Below are 24,248 nucleotides of genomic sequence, written 5' to 3' on the forward strand. Positions count from 1 at the left end.
GTCACACTGGATTGAGAGCAGTTTGGATGTCTGGAGGAGAAGGTAGCAGAAGAAAAAGGGGAGGAAAGCTGGAAAACAAAGTTTGCTTTGCTCATTGCATATTTTCAAATTCAAACTAAAAACAGGTTTTCATTATTTGTGTTACATTCTTTTTTTTTTTTTTTTTAACATTTATTGAGACAGAAAGAGACTGAGCATGAGGATGGGAGGGGCAGAGAGAGGAGGAGACACAGAATCTGAAGGAGGCTCCAGGTTCTGAGCTGTCAGCACAGAGCCCAATGTGGGGCTCGACCTCACAAACCCAGCAAGATCATGACCTGAGCCAAAGTCAGATGCTTAACTGACTGAGCCACCCAGGCACCCCGCATTACATTCTTTGATTGCATGTGCCTTAGACATTAATTGTGCTTCAAAACCAAACACTGAAATTGCTGTCCATTTTATGGTCTGCATATCCTCATCTGTCACTCTGTCTTCAATCCATGGCGCTTCTGGCTCCCATTCTCAAGGTCACCAATGATCTCCATAGCAGTGGATGTATTTTTTAGTTCTTACAGCATTTAACCTCCCAGCACTACTTGACTCAGTTCCCTCATTCTTTTTTTTTAATTTTTAAAGAATATTTAGTTTTGAGAGAGACAGAGACAGAATGAGAGTGGGTTGGGGCAGAGAGAGAGGGAGACACAGAAGCAGAAGCAGGCTCCAGGCTCTGAGCTGTCAGCACAGAGCCTGATGCGGGGCTCGAACTCACAAGCCATGAGATCATGACCTGAGCCGAAGTCGGATGCTCAACCAACTGAGCCACCCAGGTGCCCCAGTTCCCTCATTCTTGAAAATCTGTTTACCTACCATCAGACCAAGTTCTCCTGCATTCTTCCTAGCTTTTGTACACTCTTTCTCTCCTTTTAGAGTCTTCTGCCTGACCATTAAATGTCAGAATTCTCCAAGGCTCTTTTTAGAACCCTCTTTTCTTCTCACTTTATGATCTGTCTCTCTGAGCAATATTTCCTTGTCCACATCTATGGCTCTGCGTGAGAATGACTCACAAGTTTGTGTCCCCAGCCCAGACCTTGTCTTCTGCCTCCTGTGATCAGCCCAATGTGGCCCTTTTGTTGGGTATCTTAGAATATGAAACTCAACAAATATCAAACTCATGATGTTCATCCCACAAACCTAGACTTCTTAAAGTACTTTCCATGGTACAACCATGGACCTAGTTGCACAAGCCTGGAATGTTCAGCGGGGGTTGCCCTTTACTTCTTCCTTCTCACCCCCATATTCAATTTGTCCTCTACTCTCATCAAGTTTACCTACTAAACATCTCAAATTCATCTGCTCTCCCATTTCCACCTCCACAGTCCATCCTCTTCCACGTGGACTTCTACAATATTCATCTAACTATTCAATCACATGCATCTTGGGCTCCTTCAATGTGTCTTCTACATCAAATCTGAAATAATCTTCCCAAAGTACAGCTCAAATTGTGCCTACCTCTCCCCATGTTGAAAGCCTTTTTTGGCTTCTCATTGTTATTAGAATTAAAATTTAAGGGGCTCCTGGGTGGTTCAGTTGGTTGAGCAGCTGACTTCAGCTCCAGTCATGATGTCACAGTTCATGAACTTGAGCCTCACGTCGGGTCTGTGCTGACAGCTCAAAGCCTGGAGCCTGCTTTGGATTCTGTGTCTCCCTCTCTCTCTGCCCTCCCCGCTCATACTCTGTCTCTCTCTCTCTCTCTCTCTCTCTCTCTCTCTCTCTCAAAAGTAAATAAAGCACGTAAAAAAAAATTAAAAGTAAATGAACAAACATTAAAAAAATAGAATTTAAAAACAGGGGTGCCTGAGTAGCTCAGTCAGTTAAGGGTCAGGCTCTTGGTTTTGGCTCAGTTCACGATCTCATGGTTCATGAGTTTGTGCCCCACATCAGGCTCTGTACTGACAGTGCATAGCCTGCTTGGGATTCTCTCTCTCCCTTTCTCTCTGCCCCTCCCCTGCTCACACACACACACACACTCTCTTTCTCTGTCTCTCTCTGTCTCTGTCTCTCTCTCAAAAATAAATAAATAAACTTTAAAAAACAGAATTAAAATTTAAAACGTTCATGTAGGAGCAACTTCTTAATATTCACATTGAATTGCAGTCTTCCAGGCTCTGCCATCTAATTGCATGACTTGACCTCCAGTCATCATGTTGAGCTTCCTCCCACCCCAGGACCTTTTCACATCCTCTGCCCTTTGCCTGGAACATTGATCTTTCTCCTTTCCATTCACTTACCTCCTGTCTCCTCAGATCATTTTACTTCCCCCAGGAAAGCTGTGGTGGGTCTTGTTGACAAACCATATTCTAGGCTCCCAGAGTATCGTGTTCTTCTCCATTTCATTAAAAAAACAACAACAACAAAAACACCTGGCATGTATTTAAAAACCTCACATATTTTTTTAATTCAATTTAATTTTTTAATGTTTATTTATTTTTGAGAGGGAACGTGCAAGCAGGGGAGGAGCAGAGAGAAAGGGGGACAGAGGAGCCAAATTGCGCACGGTGCTGAGAGCAGAGAGCTCCATGCGGGGCTCAAACTCATGAGCCATGAGATAATGACCTGAGCTGAAGTCGGATGCTTAACTGACTGAGCCACCCAGGTGCCCCTGCTTTTTCTTATCATTGTACCCCTAGCACTTAGGGTGGTGCCTGCCATGTGGTGGGCATACCATAAGTACTTCTTATTAATTGTACCTTGGTTTTCAATTATTGGGAATATTATTATGAGTCCAAGTTGGAATTCACCGGGATTCCCAAGCTAGGAACCCCAACAGAGTCTATGACATTATAAACTATTCTAAGTGAACATGCCTTGACAAACTAAGGTGCAACCCAAATGTGAATGTGACTTGACACTCACAAAGGAAATGGATCACCCACACTTATCAACAGAAAGAATACACTAAAACCATTTTACTGCATTACCTAAATGAGGCAAAAATGTTCTGAAAATTTGAGGACTTTTTAGCCTCAAAATTGAAGTTTATCAGACAGCTACACATATCAAATTTGGACTCCTCAGGTAGCAAATGTGACAGCACTTTTCTCAGCTGATTTCATCTACAAGATAGGGAACAGCTGGGTGTTGAGAGCGTTCACTCGACTACATAGCTACTCTCCGGGTATAGATAGTTTAAGTACTTCAACTCTGGAGATAAATCGTAACTCTTGAGCTTGTATTCATTCTCCTGGCAATCTACAAGCAAATGTGGCCTGGGAGACTTTACCCTCCAACGAGAGTATATTTTTTGGAAACACTTCATCTGTCTGTGTGCTTCAACGTCCTTACCTATAAAATGGGAATGCTAAAACCTACCCTGCCTGCCTCAGGGTCATTGGGAAAGTCTAAAGTAAAATTAACCAAAGGAAATTATCTTGTGAAGCATAAAGTCCCATGCATGTGCAGTTCATTCCTTTTCATAGGAATTGTTGGTATGATGAACATTCTATAGGCTAGTCATACCTGTAAATAGCCATGATAATTAATTGTTATGACATTCATGGCCAGACACCTGCTATGGAACAAGAAATGTCTCTCAGATGACTTGGGGGAGAAAACCAACAATTAGGAATCCAGAATATTTCTAGATTTAGCATTTTGTTTTCCCCCAAATGGCCCTTTTCTGTCTTTCCAAAGAATCCTGCTGCGTCACTGAAAGGAATGGATTTTTCTTAGTCAAAATTAAATACAATAAGTTGATAGTGGCCATGTAGGTCTTCACACATAATGCTTGGCTGCTCTGAGCCTCGATTCAGCTGTTGGTCCTGAATGGGGCTCTGGCCCTTTAGGCACACATTCCACTAAAACACCGCGCAAATCATGTATTTTAACCACACATGCCAGGTTTCAGGGAACAGAACTCTCTTTAATTATGAAACAGTTTGCACATTTGCTGGATGCACACGAGGGGCTATTTTATAAGGGCACAATTATCAGAAGCAAAAAAGTTTAAAAAATAACTCACAGAGAGATGAATCTGGAACACAGTAAGAGAGGAGACAAAATCATATGAAGAGAAAGGCCTAGAGACCCTCTTGGCTGAATCCTGTTGGTTCGGAGTTTTGCACCTGTCAGTGTCTTTTATTTGCTTCAGTAGAAGATATTTCTTCAGGCCTGTGGACAACTCTGAAATTGCAAAACAGGCGTGGAAGCACACTCATGGAAATGTAATCTTGTCTTCCTCTAGACCGCGGGGACTATGAGCTATCCTGGGGTTCCACGTGCCAGAGACATGAAGAAAGCAGAGCGGTCCCAGAGAAAAGTGACCGTGGAGGAGGAGCTTCCGCCAGAAGCGAGGGAAGAGGGTAAGAAGTTCACATTTGTAAGTAATTGCAACAGCTGCCAGTAAATACACTGTCTTTCAGGGCTGTGAGATGATAATAAAGCCAGGCAGCTGACCCAAGCTCCCCGGGCAGCAGAACAGAGGGGAGGCAGCGTCCTTTATTAAAATACATGGGGCGCCTGGGTGGCGCAGTCGGTTAAGCGTCCGACTTCAGTCAGGTCACGATCTCGCGGTCCGTGAGTTCGAGCCCCGCGTCGGGCTCTGGGCTGATGGCTCGGAGCCTGGAGCCTGTTTCCGATGCTGTGTCTCCCTCTCTCTGCCCCTCCCCCGTTCATGCTCTGTCTCTCTCTGTCCCAAAAATAAATAAACGTTGAAAAAAAAAAAATTAAAAAAAAAAAAATACAGCCAGGGTGTTCGAGGTTAGGCATCAGGAGAGACTTATTGAAGGTAAACCTTGTCCAGTTCTGAAGGCATCAGCACCATAGTTTGAGTTTGAGGCATTTTAAACAATGGAATGGAATAGAATGAGGTTAGCTCGTTTGGAGACCGGGAGATTAAAAAAAAAAAAAAAAAGAAAAGGTCAAAAAGGTCAGACGGTCTTCTCTTCAGCTGCCTTCTCTTTCCTCCAAGTGCACTAAGTTGGGTGAACTGGTGTCTGTGTGCCTGAGTTCAAAACCAGATCTACCATTTATTGGCTGTGTGGCCTTAAACAAGTTACTTCGTCTCTCTGTGCCTCAGTTTCCTTCTTAGTCAAACAATGATAATGACAGAGTGTTCCCTCAAGGACCATTGTGAGGAGTAAATGAGGTCGCCTATGGAAAAGCCTTTAGCGCAACACCTTCCAGGAAGTAAGCACTTAATACACACTGGCTGGTATTATTATTTTGTTACTGTGTTCGTTTTGGCCTCCTCTCCACACACAGTCCACGTCTCTAAACCCAGTCGCATTACGGTCCTATTCTGGCTTCCCTTAGGCTCCAGGGTTGTGCTTAAACCATTTGGGCATGTCATATCCACCCAAACCCAGTGTGGCACTCATGGTCTCCCATGCCAGCTGACCTTTTCCCCCAAAACATCCAACATTGGTCATCAATACTTTCTCACGTTAGTCTCCTAGACAAAGACTTTGGAGTCCCCTCATTCCCCATTGCTATTTTCCCAGCTCTTTAAAATGCCCTTTAAGGGGTACCTGGGTGGCTGAGTCGGTTACGTGTCCGACTTCAGCTCAGGCCATGATCTTGTGGTCCGTGGGTTTGAGCCCCACATGGGGCTCTGTGCTGACAGCTGAGAGCCTGGAGCCTGCTTCAGATTCTGTGTGTCCCACTCTCTCTGCCCCTCCCCATGCATGCTCTGTGTGTGTGTCTCTCTCTCTCAAAAATAAACATTAAAATTTTTTTAAAAATAAAAAAATAAAATGCCCTTTAATCTCCTTCACTGCCACCCTCTCGTGGATTTCCTGACTTCAGCAAGATTCCGGATCTTTCCCCCACCGTCTCTGTCTCTCCCCTGCTCATCTTCACTATCCCCACTGCCAGCTCATCCTAGTCTCCTCTTCCTACTCTAATCTTCCTAAAATTCCATTTTGCCTTGGCAAGTCTCCCGCTTAGGAGCCAAAAATGACATCCAACTGTCACTGCAGTCGAATTCAGGCTCCTTTTTGGTGTGCTGGGAATGTTTTGGATTTGAATCTGGAGGGTGCTTCCATGGCGTGTGTTATCAGTCTCCTTACGCTGCTGTAACGAACACCACAGACTGGGGGGCTTAAACAACAGAGGTTTATTCCTGGTCCTGGGGGCTGGAAGTCCCAGATCAAGGTGTGGGCATGGTTGGTTCCTTCTGAGGCCTCTCTCCTTGGCCTGCAGACGGCTGTCTTCACCCCGTGTGCTCACGTGGTCTTCTCTCTGTGTGTATCTGTGCCTGATCTGTTCTTAGGACTGTGTCCTATCCTCCTTTGCTTACGGGGACACCATAATGATGTCATTATGGATTTGGGCCCACCCTAATGATCTCACTTTAACTTATTTAGGTCCTTTAAGACCCTATCTCCAAATACAGTCACATTCGAAGGTACTGGAGGGTTTGGGATTTCAACATGAATTTTGACAAGGAGACAGCATAATTCAGCCTAGAACAGTATACGTATGTGAAAATTAATCAAAGCACACTCTCAATGTACGTGTAGTTTACTGTACCTATATTATACTTTGGTAAAATAATTTAAAAATTGGCAGCAGTAACAATAAAAATTCAACTTCCTTTTCTCGACCTCAAATCCCATTTTCTCTTCTCACTGTCTTAGACAAATCCTTGATATCCTTCTCACTTCCCTTGTTCTCTCCATGCATTCATTCATGCACCCACCACGTTTGTTTCTGTGTCTACACTCATACCTTTCCTCCCCTCCATAACCTTTTTTTTTAAATTTTTTTAACGTTTATTTATTATTGAGAAATAGAGCATGAGCAGGGGAGGGGCAGAGAGAGGAGGAGACACAGAATCCGAAGCAGACTCCAGGCTCCGAGCTGTCAGCACAGAGCCTGACACGGGGCTCGAACTCACAGACCACGAGATCATGACCTGAGCTGAAGTCAGATGCTCAACTGACTGAGCTACCCAGGCGCCCCTCCATAACCTGTTTTTAAAAAAGTTTATTGGGGCGCCTGGGTGGCGCAGTCGGTTAAGCGTCCGACTTCAGCCAGGTCACGATCTCGCGGTCCGTGAGTTCGAGCCCCGCATCAGGCTCTGGGCTGATGGCTCAGAGCCTGGAGCCTGTTTCCGATTCTGTGTCTCCCTCTCTCTCTGCCCCTCCCCGTTCATGCTCTGTCTCTCTCTGTCCCAAAATAAATAAAAAACGTTGAAAAAAAAATTAAAAAAAAAAAAGTTTATTTATTTATTTTCAGAGAGAGAGAGAAAGCATGACTGGGAGAGGGGCAGAGAGAGAAGGAGAGAGAATTTCAAGCAGGCTCTGCACTCTCAGCACGGAGCCTGGCTCAGGGGTCAATCCCATGGCCCTGGGATGATGAACTGAACTGAAATCAAGAGTCAGAGGCCCAAACAGCTAAGCCACCCAGGTGCCCCTTCCCTCCCTAGCCTTTAAAACCTTTCGGGGCTCAGCTCAAATTCTATCTCCTGCACGTACAGATTTGTTCACATGCACTCTGTTTCATTCAGCATTGATGGAGTGTGTTCTATGTGCTGGTCTCAACGTTCTGGAATATCGAATGAGAGACATGTGCCCCAGCCTCATGGAGTCTGCCATTTGTGGGAAGACAGATGAGTAAAAATCAGCGAGCATTGTAGTTATAACACCGGGTATCTCAGTCCTGTTCAGGATGCTTTAACAAAATACCACAGACAGAGTGGCTTAAACAACAGACGAACATTTACTTCTCATAGTTCTCGAGGCTGTGGAGTCCAAGATCAAAGTGCTGGCAGATTTGGTTAATGGCGAGAGCCCCCTTGCAGGCTTGCAGAGAGCTGCCTTCTTGCTGTGAGTTCTCATGCTGTAGAGACAGCGCCCTGGCATCTCTTCCCCATTTTAGAAAGGTGTCAACTCCATCCTGAGGCCTCATGACCTCATCTAGACTTAATTACTTCCCGAAGGCCCTACCTCCAAATACCATCACATCATCACATTGGGGGTTGGAGCTTCAATACAGGAATTTTGGGAGAGCTCAAACATTTAGTCTATAACTCAGGGCATAATGTGAGCACAGTCACCAGAGACCATAAGGATGAGAAAGATAAGCCAGCTAAGGGGATGCAGAAGAAAAAATGCATTCATGGGGAAAGCCTCTTGCAGATGTTCTGGGATGAATGAAGGCAGGCAGATTAGGGAACTAACCGCAAGTAACTTAGTGTTTCTGGGGCATAGGGGCATGAAAAGGGGTGATGGGAAAGAGAGTGCTGAGGCTGAAGAGGGGCTCCCAGGAGCTATTCAGGGGACTTTGCACTTTACCCTGCAGGCAGTAGTGGGTCACTGAAGCCTGAGAGTCAGTCAAAATCGCAGAGTAGAAATTTCTCTTTGGCAACAAAAAGGAGGATAAGTTAGGGGTGACCCGCTGGACGTTCTCTCTAGACTCTACATCCTGATTTAGAATTGAATGGTCTATTTTTGCTCCCAGGCTCTAGATTTCAGTCTCCTACCCCAGTATAAGCTTGTTCAGGACAAGGACCCTATTTTTGCAGGTGCCCAGCATAAGACTCCATGAAAACTCCGCAAGGATCCTCTTCTGAACTTTTTCTTCCCTTGCTATGATCAGATGTCACTATAACACTTTTCTTTCAGTAAAGAATGTTCTTCCCACACCATTACTGTACTTATTTTATTGGACTTTCTTGGGCATGTCCAGAAAATGGCCTGATGTCAAGTGCAAAGGTCATAGTGCTGTGGACAGTGACAGATGTAAAGCAGGGCTTCTGGGACTTTAATATGCACACGGACACTGAGGACTCTTGTTAAAAATGCAGATCTAGGGGCGCCTGGGTGGTTCAGTCAGTTAAGTGTCCGACTCTTGATGTCAGTTCTCAATGGTTTGTGAGATTGAGCCCCATGTCAGGCTCTGCACTGGCAGTGCGGAGCCTGCTTGGGATTCTCTCTCTCTCTCTCTCTCTCTCTCTCTCTCTCTCTCTCTCCCTCCCTCCCTCCCTCCCTCCCCCTGCCCCTCCCCCACTCACACTCTCTTTCTCTCAAAATAAATAAACTTAAAAAAAAAAACCTTAAAAAATGCACATTTGGATTCCGCAGGTCTGGGATGGGGCCTGGGACTCTGCTTCTCTGACAAGTGGATGCAGCATGTCCACGACCATATTTTGAGGAGCCAGCGTGTTGGGGGAAGAACACCCCAGGCCGAAAAAGCTGAGGGCCTGGGTTTGAGCTCTCTGCCTTGTCAGAAAGTGGACGCAAGACCCGGACCAAGTCAGTGAACTTCCCTGGGCCTCAAGCTTCCTCTTTATATAAGGAGTTTGTCCAGGTGATCTCTTTAAATTCATCTGCAATTTGGTGAGTTCTATGTGGCAAAAACATTTTGAGAGTCTTGAAGAAAAGAGGTATGTGAATCCAGTCCATTATAGTTATTAATGTTACTGAGAGAGGGGCCATGGCTGGAGTTCCAGTGGATTAAAAAAAATAATCCTTTAATCTTTCTAACATAGTCTCTCACCACTTGGCTGGGCACAACGTAGATTACTGCTTTGAATGCGCCAGGCTAAAACGAAAATCTCAAGTCAGGATCCTCTTGCCTTTATACTCCATTTGCGGCCACGCTGTCTCGGATGCATGTTGAAATAACTTTTCAATCGTGAAACAAGCCTCCATTTACTTTAAAATAAATTTTCAAGGAGTTCTATGTAAACCCCAAATTCACCACGGTAGCCGGGAAAGAACAGGTGCAACGGAGTGTGGATTTTTGAATTTAAACATCTCTAACTTGGGATTTGGTTGACGTGATCCCTGAAGGTCTCCGCATTGCTACTGTATGCGCTGAAAAGGGTGGATAATGAAGAGAGGTATAATCTCATTTGTTACGGAACGCTGTTTGTGACAGCTCATTGGAGCCACCACGCTGAAGGCCAATGGAGAGGTTAACCGTTTTTTTCTTTCTTTCTTTCTTTCCCCCACCCCCAAATACTGATTATTCAAAGCAGTGCAGGAGAATCAGAAAACAGCATCACAATAAGATAAAGGCAGTACTTGCTTTCAAATGTAATCCTTCTCTTCAGTATTAAGGAGCTGCTGAGTAGAGGAACAGCACAGCACCGTCCTTGGGACTAGTGGGTTTCACTTAATTCGGACAAGGCCCAACAGGAGGGAGATGAGAAAGTGTAACCCGAGGGGCAGTCGTGTCAGGTGCTGGCTGTGCCCATGTGTGTTGTGGAGGGGTGAGGGGGTGGGAGAAGGACAGGCGGGAAGACTGTTAGGGGGCTGGCTCCGAAAATGTACCATCAAGCCTCAAACAACTACTCAGCTCAGAAACATTCACATGCAGCTTTTAAGATGTTGCTCTTTTTTAATGAGTGAGTATCAGGCAGTGTATGCAATTGTGGCAAAACAACAACAGCAACAACAACAAAATGGAAATAGTGTGCCTTCTCTTTGCCAGGATTCTCAGCCCCCAGCTACAAGCGGGGTGTAAGTTGACGTGACAATAGTGAAAATGCTGCTATCTGGCACGTCCTGGGAAAGGTCGCCTTCCTCGCAAGCCTCGCAAGCCTCCTGCGTGCGGGAGCTCCTAGCGGATCTCGGCACCCAGACTGCAGGACTCCAGCCCTCCACCCATGACTCCAATTTCCAGAGAGCCCACCTGCATTGCTAGAGCTCTCTCACGTCCCACACTGCTCCTGTGGGGCCTTCCTCTGTTCTTCCTCTGGGTCATGCAGCCTCTCGGGTCCCTCATCCCGTGCAACCTGGGGCCACTTGGATGTTGCTTTTGTCTCTTTCCTTAGCACCCTGCCCAGCCACGATGCCAGTTGAGTTCCCTTCTCCTTGCCTTAAATCACAAGCTCTTCTTCCCAACCCTGCTCCTTCCAGGAAGCAGGCTGCCCCTCCTCTGTTCAGCCAGCCCCTTTCTCCTCCCTGGGTTTCAGTCCATTTCAATCTTACGGGGGTTTTTTCTCCAAAGCTTTTGCTCCCAAAACCAAAACCAACAAACACAAAATAAAACCAGGCATGTTCTTGGGAGCGTTATTTTCTTGCAATATCATAGTGGGAAAATAACTCATGTATGCATGTTTAATTTCTTCTTATGCTCTTTTAGCTTCTAGCTGTTGAGATCTAGAGAAGCAGCGGCCGGAGTTAACGGCAGAGCAAATGGACCCAGTGCACCCTTGTGAGCTGACAAACGGCAGCCTTGAGCTCTTGAGTGAAACATGATGGCATTTCCTGAATGCTGACTGTAGGAGAAGCCTGAACGGGCAGGCAGACCACGCGGGTCCACCGCCTTAGAGCTCTGGACGGTCTTTGTACCTCATTGAGCCTCAGTGTCTTCATCTGCAAAATCACCCTGCCATTCGGGGAGTAAGCTGAGATACTCTAGTGAATGTGCCTGAGAGTCCACGGTTGTCCAGAGCATGTTCATCGATTCACTTTTTCATTGGTTTCTTCTCAATCAGCAAGGCAGAAGCACTGATCCTCGTCCAGTCTCCAGGAGGCTTTGCTGTTTGTCTGCCTTTGTAGATAGTCTTTTTCTTTTTTTCTTTTGAACAGAGAAAGAGCGCAAGCAGAGAGGGGAGGAGAGAGAGAATCTTAAGCAAGCTCCATGCTCAGCGCAGACTCCAACGTGGAGCTCAATCCTATGACACTGGGATCATGACCTGAGCCCAAATCAAGAGTCAGACACTTGGGGCACCTGGGTGGCTCAGTCAGTTAAGCCTCTGGCTCTTGATTTGGGCTCAGGTCATGATCTCATGGTTTGTGGGATAGAGTCCTGCATCAGGCTCAGTGCTAACAGCGTGGAGCCTGCTTGGGATTCTATCTTTCCCTCTCTTTCTCTTCCCCTCCTATACTCGTGTTCTCTCTCAAAATAAATAAATAAACGTTAAAAAAAAAAAGAAGTCAGAACACTCAACCCACAGAGCCACCCAGGCATCCCTGCCTTTGTAGCTATTCTGAGCACCAAGAATCATTTTCACGGGGGTGTTAGAATAAAACTGTGGGCAGGACCCTGAGGAAGAAACCCTACCAGAGCCATAGTTCCACTTGCCGGGCCGGGGAGATCCCACCCCATCCCTAGTCTGGGCAGGCTCAGAAGGGGAGAGCTTGCTTGTGAGTCTTCTGGGCTAAGGGGAGATCAACGTGCAAAGTTCTCTAGCCTCTCTCCAGTGCTACTACCTCAAGGCTGTCGATGTTATGTGGTAGCTGAGAGCTGGGTTCACGCCCTACTCCACCACTGGCTGTCCACGCGGACCCGCACAACCGCGGCATAGCCGAAATCTATGCATTGAGCTCTGCTACCTGCCGGCCACCATGCTGGGTGCTGGGAGACTGTGGGGAACAAAAATCAAGGTTTCTGTCCTCACAGACCCCATGGCCGGGCTTAACTGCTCTTAGCCTCAGTTTTCTCATTTGTAATTTTTTTTATGTTTTATTTTATATTTGAGAGACAGAAAGAGAGGGAGAATATGAGTAGGGGAGGGGCAGAGAGAGAGAGGGAGACACAGAATCCGAAGCAGGCTTTAGGCTCTGAGCTGCCAGCACAGAGCCCGACACGGGGCTCGAACCCTTCGAGCTGTGAGATCATGACCTGAGCCAAAGTTGGACACTTAACCGACCGAACCCTCCAGGCACCCCTCAGTTTTCTCATTAGTAAAATGGGAATAATAATACCTATCTCATAACTTTGCTATACGACTAAATGAGGTGACAGCCAAGTTGCTGAGGACAGCGCCTGTCACACAGCAGGTACCATGTTTTGACATGATAGCTCTGGTTATTTATTACAACTCGGAACACTGCTGTGTTTGTTTTCCAGGCACAAGAGTCATACCTATCAGTATCTAATGATTAGATCTGTGTTATGGGAAAAAAAACCCTAAAAATCTGACTATGTTTACATGTATTTAAATAAATGAAGGAAAAATGGCAAATAAAATGGTGGAATTAAAGGGGAAAAGAGAGAGCCTATTATATGCCTTGGAATTATTTGAGTTGTTTAAACAATTATGCATTACTTTTTAAGCCAAAATTCAATAAAGTTTTAAAAAGCAAAAAAAATTTTTTTTAATGTTTATTTTATTTTTTTTGAGATTGAAAGAGAGAGAGTGAAAGCGGGGAGGTGCAGAGAGAGAGAGGAGAGAGAGAGAATCACAAGCAGGCTCCATGCTATCAGCACAGAGCCTGATGCGGGGTTTGAACCCACAAACTGAGATCATGACCTGAACTGAAATCAAGAGCTGGACACTTAACCGACTGAGCCACCCAGGTGTCCCTCTCCAAAAATGTTTTTAAATAGCTAACCAACTGTGTCTCCCTCTCTCTCTGCCCCTCCCTGGCTCCTGCTCTGTCTCTGTCTGTCTCAAAAATAAATAAACATTAAAAAAAAAAGGTGGGGGGACGCCTGGGTGGCTCAGTCGGTTAAGCATCCAACTTAGGCTCACGTCATGATCTCACAGTTCATGGGTTTGAGCCCTGCATTGGTTTCTGACAGCTCAGAGCCTGGAGCCTGCTTCAGGTTCTGTGTCTCCCTCTCTCTCTGCCCTTCCCTGGCTCACACTCTGTCTCTCTCAGTCTCAAAAATAAGTAAATATTTAAAACAAATTTTTTTAAATAGCTCACCAATACCACCATGGGAGTTGATCAATCTATCAGATGGAATTTTCTCTTTCTAGGAATGTGGACAAGTGTCTCTAAAACAGCTCCTCCACAAGGATCCCCCGACCCCCAGCCTCGGCCACAGGCATTGCTTTGCTCCCTGAACCCAGTGTAAAGGGCTAATGTTATTATTAGTCTGTTCCTTCTGTGATCTTCCGCCAGGCCAGAGCTACCCAAGCGAACAATAATCGTTATCATCTCTGACAATCTGAGAAGATGAACTGCAAGAGAAAAATTGAAAAATTGCACGTGTGAGTTATATTATGTGTCTTAATTTTAAAGCTAAGATGAAACCACAGTGCACTGTAGCATACTGTTATTTATCAGAGGCAATTATTAGGAATGCCAGTTTGCATAGTACATATTTGTGCCCATAAAAACGCAGTACGTACTGACCCGTCTGGTCTCTGAATTCCAGATTGCTCTTTTGCCTGGATATCTTAATTTCTCCCAGGCCCCAGACCAAACCAGACAAGTGACAAAGAGCTATTTGCTCCTCTTGGTAGAGTAACAGGGTGTCCCAGAACAGATCTCTTTGTGGGCGGCCATGAGCGGCCTGCCAGAGTTCTTGGCCCAAGGAGAAGGCTGAGGTCACAGTTTGGAGCAGGGTTCAGGCAGTGTGCCAGACCTGGAAGACCTTCTGAGCACTCCCGGGGGGATCTTAATGGGGAGGGGAATGCCAACAGGGTCAGAAGTCCGACAGTTATGCAGGTGGGATTTGGCACTAGATACAGCTGGGATTACCTACTAATGTAACATCATTTGTACCCCCAAATTGGTAAAATCTGGGAAGAATCTGGGATTACAAATGCAGGTGCGTTTTCCTCTTTTTTGGATAGTGCTTTATAATTATTATTAAGTTCTGGCAGGAGCGGGAGCCGGGCATTTTAGACAAACGCCTGCACTTTGCACATCCAGAAGTGGGGTTCCCATTCTTGAGGTCTTCTAGAGACCCACATTCTTCCCTCCTCACCCCTCCATCATAGATCAGACAGGGAACCCTACTTTAATTCGGAAAGGGGGACTAAACTTCCCTCTGGCCCCAGATGACTTATCTTTTTCCACGTTATAAGGCCTTTTCGGCCTCCAGTTTCCTACCTTTCGACTTGGGTATGACTAATTCTGTTACTCCTCCCTTCCCCCTTCCCTTTCCCAACCTCCAGTAGTCAGTACTTGGAGACAGTGCCAAGACCATTGCATGGGTTGGCTGACCTTGGCCTCATCAGCTTGCCCCACAGCCAACCACCCATCCCCACTCTAAATGCACCACAGTGAGGGAGAAGTTAGAGCTTGTGAACTCTAGGGAAACCTCTCAAATGCCAGAGTTTGGCTTGGTCCCTTATACTATGAAGCATTGACAAGCATTTAAAATTCCCCAGCACCTATATGATTTTTTAACAAACACAGGACGTTCAATCTAAGCTCTGTTTCTGAGACCATGACACTTGTATCTCTTAGCACTACTGGGGTAGGTGAGGGAAAACTTATTTATGCAGTCCTTCTGTGGAGCCTCAGACACATTCATGACCTCTGTGAGGATGCCTCTCCTAGACTGTATGACCACAGTTCCCTGCTATCGTAGTGTCACTCATTGTGAGCCACTGGCCAATGGCTACTCAGGTGCTATGGTAGCCTCTGTAGCCTTCAAGTGCAAGAAATGAGTCTCAGGAGCCTTCTAATTTTCCCATCTCTAGCCCAAATCTATGTATAATAAGGGTTATTTGAGGCCAGAGGTGAACAGGCCAAGCAAGTACCAAGACCTTTCTCTCAAACCCCAGTTCAGAGAGAACATTGAACTTGCATGTTATGTGTTCTGAGCCTTAGCAACCTCCCTCCAGCCAGAGTCAGCCTGGCCTGAATACCAAAGAGTGGTTTTATAATATTGGTGATTTATTACCTCCTTTTCCCATGTCAGATTACTCGCAAATGGTTATCATAATGTTAATCTTACATCCTTCCTCCGTCCTTTCCTTTATCAATTGGAGAAAGCCAAAATATTTGCAGCAGACACACACAGATAGCACTTGGGGCTAGATGTGAGGCAAAGCATGTCAGACTTTAAGGTTTGAAGATTTTGATTCCTACATCTCACTATTGGTGTCAGCCCTCAATATCTGACCTCTGTAGGCCAGTGATTCTGCTGGTCTGGGAATCACACTTGATAATCACTTGTCTAGGTCAACATGCCACCACATAGAACCAAATTTAAGTAACTTGTGTTTGGTTCTCTATCTTGTGGTCAAATTTAAAAGGCTAACTGCCCTTTTATGTATTTAATCATGATTAGACTGGTCACTATGGGTGACTGGCCATATTGGCCGGGAGTGTCAAGATCATTGTACCTATGACTTCAATCAGTTTTTGCAAACCATTTAGCCTCATGGTTATCCTTTGCCAGGGGCTATGCTTAAGAGACACATCACTTACCTGAACAAAACTAGAAATTGTAACGTGTAGGGTGGAAACTCTGATGATAAATAGAATTTTGGTAATAGACCCAAGTTAAGGACTTCGATTTGAGGGGAATCAAATATGTTCTAAAATCCTTTGACCACATAATTATGCCTCTGAAAAATAGTCTACACCAAGTAAATAACCAAAAATACAAAAGAATATCTATGCACAGGTGCGCCTGGGTGGCTCAGTTGGTTAGGCATCTGAGTCTTGATCTCAGTTCAGGTCTTAATCTCAGGGTTGTGAGTTCAGGCCCTGTGTTGGGTTCCATGCTGGGTGTGAAGCCTTCTTAAAAAAAAAATAATAATAAAGAAAAGAATATTTATGCACAAAGGTGTTCACCATGTCATTACTTAAACAGTGAAAAACGAGAAGCAAACAAAAAGCAAATTGTAGAGTATATATAGATTGTTAATAAAGGCAAAACTGAGCGTAGCATATATTGAAAATCTGTCTTCCCAATTTTTCTGTAAATCTAAACTGTTCTAAAATAAAAAGTTTATTAAAGTTGGTATATCCAACTTGCTGGACTATTGTGCAACAGTTAGAAATGACATTTGTGAAGAGTTTGTAATAAAATAGAAAATTTCTAAGCCAAGTGAAAAAAGAAGGATGTAAAATTTTGCAACTTTCAAAACAATGTGTATTGGAGACAACTTCTAGTATGACAGTATGAGGAGCTCCATGGATCCTCTCACCCAGGAAAACAACAATTAATGAGTAAAAATTAAATTAAAAAACCCAACAACTGAGGACTCTGGAAATTGTCCTAAAGGCAGACAGCAAATGAAGAAACATTTATTCAAGAAAACATACAAAATCACATTAAGAACAGTCAGTCTATGGCATTGAGCCATGGCTTGCTTCCTCTCCCTGCCTCCCAACCAACCCCTCAGCTCAGTGTGATAGAAGCTCCACTCTATGTGGGTGCAGCCAAGAACATTATCCTGGTTGAGGCCTAGTGTCTTTCCCTAGGAGGGGCAGGCCACCAGAATTTCTCATCCTTTCCTGCTTCCCCTAGCTCTATGTTGTAGAAGCACTAATCTAGGCCAGAGCAACTGAGAGGTCTAGAGTTCTCTTCCTCCACCCAGCCTCCACTTACAAGGTGGAAGCTCTACCCTAGGTGTGGGTAAAGACAAGACAAAGAGAAAACTACTCATGTTCAAGGGACTCCCAAAGAGATGAACAATTGACTTCTCATCAGAAACTAAGGGGTCCAGAAGGTAGTGGGAAGAAACATTCAAAGCGCTCAGTGAAAAAAGCCTGTCAACCAAGAATCTGACATCCAGTAAAACTATCTTTCAAAAATGAAGGTGAGATACAGACATTTTCAGATAAACAAAAACCAAAATAATGTATTACTACCAGGCCTGTCTTATGAGAAGTACTAAAGAAAGTTCTGCAAGGCTGAAAACAAGTAACCCCAAGCAGTAGTTCAAATCTACACAAAAAAGGGAAGAACACCAATAAAGGTAATTATGTAATTATAAAAGACAGCATAAATGCATATTTTTCTTCTTTCTTCCCTTAATTGATTTGAAGAGCAATTGTATAAAACTATACACACACACATATACTTGTATTCTCATGTTGATAACATATAAAAATGTAATATATTTGACAATAACAGCACAAAGGAGGCAAGTGGGAGCAAAGCTGTATAAGAATAAGAAACAACACCAGATGGTATCTTGAATGCACAAGGAACAAATGAAGAGAATCAGAAATGGCAAGTAAGAAGGTTCATGTAACAAGCTCTATAAATACTTGTTCTCATTTCCTCTCTCATCTTCTTTAACAGACATAAAACTATGTAGCATAATAATTATAGAAATGTATTGTTGGGTTTGTAATGTATATAGACACAGTATGCATATCAATAATAGCATAAAAATGTAGACGATGGAATAGAGCTATAGAGGAGTAATGTTTTTATATGTCACTGGGATTAGTTACTATAAATTTGAAGTAAACTCTGATAAGTTAAGATGTATATGGTAAGCCATAGAGCCACCATTAGAAAATAACAGAAATATATATGGTGAAAAAATAATTAAAAGGAACTTAAATATTACACTACAAAATGTTAAATTAATGCAAAAGAAAGGAGAAAGAAGGAGAGAAGAACAAAATTGACTTGAACCATATAGAGAACAAAAAGTAAAATGGCAGATGTAAATTCAACTACAGCAGTAATAACATGAAATGTGAACAGATTAAACAATTCTGTCAAGAGGCAGAGATTGTCATCCTGGATAAAAAAAAACAAGATCTAAATCTATTCTGCCTTTAGGGCACACACTTTAGATCCAAAGATACAAATAGGTTGAAAGCAAAGGTATGGAAAAAGGTATATCAGCAGCTATAAAAAAGGTGTAGTGGTTATATTAATACAGACAAAATCGTTTTCAAAACAACATGTTACTACAGATGAGGAACACTTTATAATGATAAAAGGTTCAATTCATCAGGAAAATTTAACAATTCTAAGTATATATGCATCTAAAAGCAGAGCCCCAAAATACATGAAGCAAAAACTTGATAGAACTAAAGAGAGATAGACAATTCAATAATTACAGTTCAAGACTTCAATAGCCCACTTTTTGTAACAGAAAGAACTAAGTGGAAACCCAACAAGGAAATAAACGACTTGAACAACAATATAAACCAACTAGAGCTGAAAGGTTTCTATAGGACACTCTACACGACAACACTAAAACATATTCTCTTCAAGTGCCTGTGGAACATTCTCCAGCATAGATCATATACTAGGCCATTAAAAAGCCTCAATAAATATAAAAGCATTGAAATCATGAAAAGTATGTTCTTTAATCACAATGGAGTAAAATTAGATAACACCAATAACAGAAATTGGGTAAGTTCAAAAACATGTGGAAATTAAACAACATACTCCTAAATGAAGAAAAATCACAAAGGAAATGAAAAAGTACATTGAGAGATACCCTGCTGGCTCAGTGAGTAGAGCATGCGACTCTTGATCTTGGGGTCATGAGTTCCAGCCCCATGTTGAATGTAGATATTACTTTAAAATAAAATCTTAAAAAAAAAAAAAAAAGGATGCCAGGATTGCTCACTCACTTGAGTGTCCGACTCTTGGTTTTGGCTTAAGTCATGATCTCAGGGTATTGGGATCAAGCCCTACATCAGGCTCCATGCTGAATGTGAAGCCTCTTTAGGATTCTCTCTCTCTCTCTCTCCCTTTCTCTCTGCCCTTCTCCCCTGCTCATGTGCACTCTCTCTGTCTCAAAAGAAAAAACAAAAGAAAAGAAAAGAAAAAGGAAAGAAAGAAAGAAAGAAAGAAAGAAAGAAAGAAAGAAAGAAAGAAAGAGAAAAAGCAAAGAAAGTACATTGAGAGCCATGAAAATGAAGACAGAACATACTGAATCTTGTGGGATTAAGCTAAAGCAGTGCTCAGAGCTAAACTTACCATTGTAAATACCTATATTTAAAAAAAAGAATCATCTCAAATCAACAACCCAATCTTTCACCTTAAGAAACTGGAAAAAGAAAAATAAATGAAGCCTAAAGCAAACAGAAAGAAGGAAGTCATAACGATCAGAGTGGAGAGTCATGAAATTGAAAATAGAAAAACGATAGAGAAATTTAACAAAACCAAAAGCTGATTCTTTAAAAGGATCAACAAAATTGATAAATCTCTACCTAGAGTAGCCAGAAAAAAGAGGCTCAAATTACTAAAGTCAGGAATAAAAAGGGAAACATCACTACTTACCTTAGAGGAATAAAAAGGATTATAGGGGAATACCATGATCAACTGTATTCTAACCAATTAGATGACTTAGATGAAATAGACAAATTTCTAGAAAAACACAAACACTAAAAATGACTCCAGAAGAAGTAGAAAACATGAATAGACCTATAACAAATAAAGAGATGAAATTAGTAGTTTAATAACTTTTCACAGAGAAAAACCCAGGCTCAGATGATTTCACTTCTGAATTCTATCAAACATTTAAAGAGCAATTAATATCAGTTCTCCACAAACGTTTCCAAAACATCAGAGACAAAGGAACACTTACCAACTTACTCTATGAGGTCAGTATTAACTTTACCCAAAACCAGGCAAAGACAGCAGAAGTAAAGGAAACTATTGGCCTCTATGCCTCATGAATACATACCCAGAAATCCTTAATCATATACTAAAAAATCAAATCCAGCAACACATAAAAGTGATTACACATCACTTTTGACCAGCTAGGATTTGTCCCAGGAATTAAAAATTGGTTTAACATCCAAACATCAATCATTGTAATATACTATATATGTAGAATAAAGGACAAAAACTACTAATCATCTGAATAGACACAGAATAAGTATTTGAAAAAAGTTTAACACCTCTTCATGATAAAAACACTTCACAAACAAGGAATAGAAGGGTACTTGCTGAACCTGATAAAGTACGTACAGTACAAAAAACCCACAGCCAACATCATACTTAATGGTGAAAGCTTTCACCTTAACATCAGGAACAAGACAAGGATGTTTGCTCTCATTACTTGTACTCGACATGGTACTGGGGGTTCCAGTAAGGGCAATTAGTCAAGAAAAAGAAGTAAAATGCAACCAGATTGAAAAGAAAGTAGTGAAATTATCTCTCCTTGCAGATGACATGATTTTGTATATTAAATATCCCAAGGAATACACATGTACATAAACACACACATAATGCACACACAAACTATTGGAACTAATAAGGGAGTTCAGCACAGTTGCATGGTACAAGATCAATACACAAAACATCAATTGTATTCTGTACAGTAGCAATGAACAATTCCAAAATAAAATTAAGAAAATAATTCCACTTACATGAGCGTTAAAAAGAATAAAATACTTAGGGATAAATTTTAAAAAGAAATGCAAGGCTTGTATATTGAAACTATACAACATCAATGAAAAAATTAAAGAAGATAGAAATAAATGGAATCCATGTTCATAAATTGAAAGACAGCATAGTTAAGGTGGCAACACTCCCCAAAATGATCAACAGGTTCAAGGCACACCCTTTCAAAATCCCAACTTCCAGTTTTGCAGAAATTAACAAGTTGATCCTACAACTCAGATGGAAGTGCAAGGGAACCACAATGGCCAAACCAATCTTGAAAAGCAACACATTTAGAGGATTCACACTTCCTCATTTCAAAACTTTACTGAGTAGCTACATTAATTGAGCCAGTGGTATTGGCATAAGAATAGACTTGTAAATCATGGAATAAAACAGATCAGAAATAAACTCTTACATTTACAGTCAATTGATTTTGAAAGGTGCCAAGACGACTGGGTAAGGAAAGAATAGTCTTTTCAGCAATAGTGATGAGACAACTGGATATCTGCATGTAAAAGAATGAAGTGGACCCCTTCTTCACACATATGCCATGATTTACTCACAAAGGATCATAGACCTAAATGTAAGAGCAAAAACTATACAACTCTTAGAAGACAATAAAAGAGTAAATCTTTGTGACCTTGAGCTAGACGGAGTTTCTTAGGTACGGCACCAAAAGCAAAAGCAACAAAAGAAAAAACATAGTTAAATAGGACTTCAAAATTAAAAACTTTTGTGCTTCAAAGGACACTATCAAAAAAGTGTGAAGACAACCCAAAGATGGGAGAAAATATTTGAAAATCATGTTTCTTATAAGGGACTTTTACCTAAAACGTATGCAGAACTCATACAATTCAGTAATGCAAAGACAAGTAGCCCAAGGACTTGAAAAGATAATTCTACAAAGATGTACAAATGACCAATAGGCACATCAAAGGATACCCAACATCTTTAGTCACCAGGGAAACACAAGTCAAAACCCTAATGAGAGACTACTTCCCATCCACTAGAATGGTTATAATAAAAAAAGATAATCACAAGTTTCAGTGAGGCTGTGGAGAAATTGGAACCCTCCTACATTGCTAGTGGCAATATGAAATGGCATAGACACTTGGGCAACAGTCTGGCAGGTACCCAAAAAGTTAAATATAGAGTTACCATAAAACCCATCTGTTCCAGTGGTAGATACCCAAGAGAATTAAAAGCTTATGTTCACACAAACACTTGTCCATGAATGTTCATAGCAGCATGATTCAGAGTAGCTAAAATGTGGAAACAACTCAAATGTTCAACACCTGATAAATAAAATGTGATAAATCTGGGATTTCTAGCATGATTGATACTGAGGCTATCTCTGTGGGGAAGCCTCTTTCATAAGACGGTGGCGAATATTTCAAAGCTTTTTGTGTCCCATTGTACAGAGAAGAATGAACTTCGTAGAAGATTTCTAGGTTCTGTGATTTTTGGAAAGTTCCTCAACCTTTTTTGTGCTTCAGTTTCCTCATCTGAAAAGCGAGGAGATGAATATTCCCTACTGCTGGTTTGTAAGCGAATTAAAATGATATAACATATAAAAGCATCGAGTTCATGGTGGGTACATATTAGACTTTATATAAATGTTAGTTTCTCTTTTCCCGGCAGAGTTGGTATTTAAGAAGACCTTTATTGGACACGTGTCTATCAGAGCTCTCTTGGTTGCAAGCAATAGAAACAGTACAGACTAGATGAAACCCAGAGAAGATGTGTTGGCTCGTGAAAGAAAACTGGGAGAAGGCAGGGTTGGGATGGAGGACTGTGTGACTGGCCTCAACGATGCCCTGAGTCAGGGCCTACAGGGGACTCTCTCCATTTCTTGTCTCTTCGTTTCCTTACATGTTGGCTTCATTATCTTTTACTATACTCCAGTTTCTTCCACATGGTGGGAAATTCAGCCCCTGGTGCTTCTGGACTCGCATTCTGCCACCTTGGCCCCCACTGAGAAAAGACTCTTTTCCCTTAGCTGAAAGTCTTTGGCAAGGACTCTGGTCGTCCCAGCTTGTGCCATGCATCTACTCCGGAGGCCAGGTGTTTGGGTACTCAGGTACTTAGATTGGTAGTTCCAACTAGAACTATGAGTTTCAAGTTAAGAGGGTAACAGCTCTTCAAAAAAAGAGTGTGCTGATCTGAGCAAGTGAAACAAAAAGTAACGAGCACTGGCATTTGCGCTCATTAGGCGCTGATGAAGTGGAAGTAGTCCAGATCCTATGGACCTGATTTCAGCCTCCATTCATCATCCTGGCTGGAAAACCTTGTGCAGTGAACAACTTGTACAACTGTGCATGGTGGCCCTGTGCCCCCAGATCTCCACCTCCATCCCAAGTGGCTGATGAGTAGGATCCCAGAGCCGGCTCTATGGGCAAAGAGTTTGTGGTTAGGGGTGAAGCCCTCACCCAGAGTGGGAATACCATGCAGCTAGGTAGACTATCTAAAGGGGGTTAGCCAGCGAGAGCGTGAGGCTGTAGTGTGGAAACCACACCAGAGACACAGAGCTCAAAACGCGAGGCGGTTGGCGGATTCCCAAAGGATTTGTTAGGTGGGAGGGCCCAGCTCTAGCTGGCATTTTAGAAGAACCCTGTGACCCAGAGTGGGCAGAGATGGAGCCCTCTGCCCTGCAACTCACCTTGGCCGCAACCGGGTCCCCATGGGACTGTGATTCTAACTCAGGACCTCCACCTGAGAGCCGTGCAAATGGGCATGGCAAGCAAAACCCCTGGGCTCCAGCCCACCGGCCGTGTCCAGATTGCCCTTCTACGAGGGTGGGCTGGAGGGAGGAGCCCTCCGGTGGGGAGAAGGGGTTCTGTTGGCAGTAGTAGCCATTACAGCAAGTAGCAGCAACAGCACAGAAGCCCCTGGAAATGGTGACAAATTCCCTGAAGTGCCATCTGCCTTCTAAGTGGAACTGCCCTAGGAAAATAAATGGGAAGCTCCCACCGGTTAATTGAACCTCTGGTGCCCACTCATACGTGCGATTTTGCAGAGTCCTCAGTGGCTTGCGGAGGCTGTCCCTAAATTTTCCTTTCAACAGCACACTTTCCCTTTCTCTTAGATGTCGCACGAAAAGAACCGGGCTGCCCGAGAACGCTTTCCAGGTCAGACGGTTGGCTGCTTCTTCCCTGTAGCTAAATAAAGGACCATCTTCAAAGGACGAGAAGGCGAGTCCATCTGGTCTCCGTGATTGCACTGGTCAGGGGAGTCCCAGCCAAGCCCCAAGCTTTCGCTATGTGGACGGTCAGCTCATACCACCCAGAATCTACATCTGGCTGCCAAAT

Source organism: Lynx canadensis, chromosome E3, assembly GCF_007474595.2.
Source record: "Lynx canadensis isolate LIC74 chromosome E3, mLynCan4.pri.v2, whole genome shotgun sequence".
NCBI lineage: Eukaryota > Metazoa > Chordata > Mammalia > Carnivora > Felidae > Lynx > Lynx canadensis.